Source organism: Ornithodoros turicata, chromosome 3 (genome assembly GCF_037126465.1).
Source record: "Ornithodoros turicata isolate Travis chromosome 3, ASM3712646v1, whole genome shotgun sequence".
NCBI classification, from domain to species: Eukaryota; Metazoa; Arthropoda; class Arachnida; order Ixodida; family Argasidae; genus Ornithodoros; species Ornithodoros turicata.
In genome coordinates this window covers 80257024-80261597 of record NC_088203.1, presented here as the reverse complement: position 1 = coordinate 80261597, position 4574 = coordinate 80257024, and the positions used below count along the sequence as shown (strand labels likewise).

Sequence of the window (4574 nt, the reverse complement as noted above, 5' to 3'; positions counted from 1 at the left end):
TTTTAGTTTTCCAGTCATGGAATAGTTCTCTGACTATTTACCCAGCTTTCCATGCCTTACTGGATTGCAGACATCCTGAGATATACACGGTGATTCAAGCAACTGGGCATTCGAGGATTACATGTTTGTGACCTGCCTCGACTAATTCTCGTTTTTTACACCGATGATAAAGCTCTGAAAAATTATTGCGCAGGCTGCATTTCTGCACTGTGTGGTTATGCAGTTTGACTGTACAGCTTTGTATTGAGAGATTGTGCTATTTCTTGAGAAACGACACAGTGGAATATCAAAGCAAGGCAGACCTAGAGGTGCTCATTCTAGCATGAAATCTCTGTAGTAGCACTGATCATTGTCTGCTTGCTTTCTGTATTGATCTGTAGCAGACAGTGACATGAAGTTCCCGATGGACAAATATGCACAATGCAAATAAGCTCACACAAAGAAAGAAATGCAACTTGAAATCACGTGCATCTTAGCTACAATGCGCTGTATTACTTTTATTAAAATTTACATGTTTGTATATCTTTCTTCCACAATTTCACTTATTTTTTGAACCACTTTGGTAGTTGTCACTTTGTAGAGGCGGACATATTCATCCAGTTGTGTCAACACAAATCTATGCAACTGGACAGTTTAATGTAGTGAGCATGATGTACTGCATCATCAAGGACAAAGTTTGGGAGTCCTTCCGTTGGGAAGGACAAAGTTTGGGATGTATAGGACATAACACTGAATATGTAGTAAAATAATACAGATGCCTCTGCATGACAAACCACCTAACTTCAGTAACGAGTGATGAACCTGCAGTCTTCAGGCAACTTCAGGAAATTAATACATGATGTATGGGGAAATGGTTCAAAAGATTTACCAGCACCCAAAGCAACAGTTTCACAAGTGACGGCCAAATGCATTATGTTGGCGCCCAAGATAAGCATGTAATTATTTCATTCCACTTTACTGAACTTTATGCTCCCCTAAGAAAATGAAAATGTGGGAGGAGAGGGGGGGGTTCTGAAAAGAAACAGAAGTAGTGTGAATTTCCCGTTAAAAAGAAATGAAAAATTTTTCACACTTAACCACAAGATTTATGAACCTATGGTGAAGCAAGCTCTTACACAGACATGTTTTTCGTGTGTTACATGAAGGTCAGTTGTGTTGGGGATGGCATGGTATGTGATAGGCCTAAGCTAATGCCAGCCACATATTTGTATAGCAGTAAATTTTCTTCACATGTGACTTTGAAGAACTGCTTACTTGAAACAAAATAAATAACCAGGTGTGACACATATACAATCTAATGTCACAGGCATTTGGTGCCAGTCATTCAGTGAAACTAGTTTGCACGAGATGCCACATATTCTCCTGGTGACGATGAGGGGGAAGGAAGCTTTCCAGCGATAAATGTATGTCATGGTGTCATGTATTGCAACAGCATTCAGGCACTGTTTCGAGTGACAGATCCATAGATGTTAAAACCATTTGTCGCTGATGACACATTCTTAGCTACATCCGAACTTTGTTACCGTAGTATTCCAATATTCTGTATACCCTCCACTCACTGCTTTAGGAGTGGAGCGCGAGTCAAGGCAGAGGAGAGCTGGTGTGAAATGGGAGTACCCATTCTGCATAGTTATTGTACAGGACATGCCGTACGGGAAAAACTGTGGGCCCTTAGCATGCACCTGAGCTGGTGTAAGGGGAACAAGTTGTAACATAGTTGAATGTACAGTAAGTACAGTATTACACATATGCATATTAGAAGTGGATATTGGTTTGGTTCACTATTTTTGAACTCAGCTATTCAGAACACGTTGAAGACAGGCACAACACCAAATCAGAGGCATTGTGGCATTCGTGATAAATACAAGCATGATAGCAATGTGCATGCGGGAGTATATTATAAATCATGTAGCATGATTCCATAGGAATGTGTTTTCCCATTCTTAAGATGTACCTCTACAGGATAAGAGACTACACAACAAGAGTGCACTGATCACACTAGTGTAAAGCTGCAGTGTCGTCGAGCAATTTTTAACAGTCCTGCTCACAGAAATGATGCAGAACAGCATGCATACATTTTAGCTTGAAAGAAAAGCCTTGAGCTTCAGGAGACACAAAAGGGACTCTGTTTTTCTGTTTAGTACTATATTCACACTCAACACCTGGGTACATGGATAAACTCTGTCGCCATATGACAGCTATCAACAACATAAAAGGAGATGCATAATGTAAACCCCCCCCCCCCCCCGAGACTAGGGAACACGAAGGGACAGACACAACAGACTTCGTGTTGTGTCTGTCCCTTCGTGTTCCCTAGTCTCGGAGGGGTTTACATTATGCATCATCTTTACCAGCTCGCTTGCTTCCTAGCCATTCTTTCATTATAAAAGGAGAGATAGTGTAACATGGGTGCATGTTTACCCTGCTTTACTACTGTCATCAATATCCACATTGAACACATGCATACAGAAGTTAACTATGCAGCCATATGGCACCAGTCTATAACATAAAAGAACAATAGCTACTGTTAACATGGGACCGTGCTCTTTTCACGTTCTCGTGTGCTCAGTGTATATACAAACAGCTGCACTGGCAGGACAAATCTGTACCCATGCTAACAGAAGCTAACTTTCTTTTAAGTAGTTGACAACAGTCACGTGGCCATGTACAATATTTCCATGCACTCATGCTACAGTTATGACAGAACCACATTTCCATTTTGATGTTGCATGTACCAGCTGGCTACTATTATAATTGTTAATACCATCTATTGATAAGTCTGTACCCTATGTTTTGTTAAATCTATCTGGAAGGTGTTATTATCAGTAATTGCAGTTGATCTAATTTTCAACTTCAAGTGCAATGCAATAATGAGGAAAAGAGCTTAAAGTTTCTGTACACATTGCCATTGATTCCTATGCAATTCAGCTCTTTTGCAGTAAACCTCAGACATATTAGTGGAGTCAGCATGTGGAATGTAGCAAGGAGTTTTTTCCTTGTGCACCGTTGCTTACTTATGCTTTCACGTGACCTCACCATCTAATTGAGCAGGGTATCGAGAGTGCATGCCTCTATGAAAAAAGTCATCCTTGTGGAACTACGTAATAGCCTTTATTGTCTGAATATAAACAAAAATCTCACGAATACAAAGTTGTTGTGACAAATGAGTCCACAACAGAGATTTTTTAAGAAATGATCTCCAGAATATCTGTGCTTATACAATGCACAAAAACAGTCATTGATTGGTTATGGTTATGTACCTGCAATAGTTAACCTAAAAATGTAATGATGCATCCAAAAGGTCTCCAGCCTCCTTTAGCACACTGCTGTGTAGTGTCTTTTGCAGAAACAGCCCTACAAAAGCAGATCTACTGTTACCATACAATAAATCAAAATAGAAGTAAGCAGCTGCCTTTTTGAATGTTTTCCAATGTAGCAGTTGTAACACAATACCTGAATAACTTTTTTTCATTGGTCTCCTCTGCTGTGGCATGCTGAAATAAGTACAACACACATTTCAGTTTCATCTATGTGTATTACAAATCTATTACATGTGAATCCAGGGAAAATGGGGACCTCGCTCGGTTTTGCTCCAGTATTTTCATAACCTGGGAAAGCAAAATCTGCTCAAATTCCGTGTTCAGTGTAGTGCAACAACAAGTATATTTCCATGCCTGGATAGTATCCACACAACAGCCGCAAGACGCTAATGCACTTTACGATCAGTTCTATTGCACGGTTAAAGGTCTCTGGAGATAAGACACGCTGCAAAGAGATGAGAGATACTGGGACGGTTATGCGAGTGGGTAACGCCCCTGAATTTCTCCATCGGGGCTTGCAACAACCATCTACGACGTTATTGCTCTTACTGTACAATGAGAGGGGTGCTTACAGTGTGTATCACAGGAGATGACACTCATAATAAGCGCCAGCACAAACAGCACTACGCTTTGTTTTTGAAGATGCACATTGAAGTTCGGCCATCCGCACGCTCTGTCGGTCCATTGGATTGGTATCTGGATTTTGTCCAGTGGCACATGTCGATGTCACTCACTTTGACCACACTTCGACGGTGCTTTTACGTTTACCATGCAAGAGCTTGCAATAGCGCCTTCGAAAAACAACTGCTGCATTTCGTGATCCCGGTCAAGCGTTACGCCACTTTGCTTTACTAACCGCGCATTTAAACCGATTCTGCTTAACTTTTACCAGTTAGACTTCGAATTAGTGAAACATCACCTACCACAACCACTCTACGATAGTTTTTTCAGCACACGTTCACAGTTACAACGTACTTAGGCCGACGTTAAACTAGCCCCTCCCCTAGTTTAAAACACGTCCCATTCAAATACATGGGTCTTAAACCACCGGTTTAAGTAGCTTGGGTGGATGATCGAAATGGAATATTTGAAGGGACTATTCGTCCCATTGCGATCAAATCCATCTCCTGGGCGCTTCTAGCAACTATATCAATCAAAACTTACCGCAGATTCGATGAAAAATTCTTCGTGAACCGGGGATTAGGCCTACCGGCCACAACCGCTTCTGGCAGACTCTGGCGAAATGCGCATGCG

General features: G+C 41.2%; 1 long non-coding RNA gene across 1 annotated transcript; it reads right to left on the bottom strand.

The window, feature by feature from the left end:
- Window positions 1-3185: 3185 nt before the first annotated feature.
- Window positions 3186-4185, bottom strand: LOC135387390 (uncharacterized). Its single transcript, XR_010421087.1, has 3 exons — window positions 3893-4185; window positions 3454-3494; window positions 3186-3354 (listed from the first exon to the last, which is right to left on the bottom strand). It is a non-coding gene; the product is annotated as an uncharacterized LOC135387390 (long non-coding RNA).
- Between the last annotated feature and the right edge of the window lie 389 nt (window positions 4186-4574).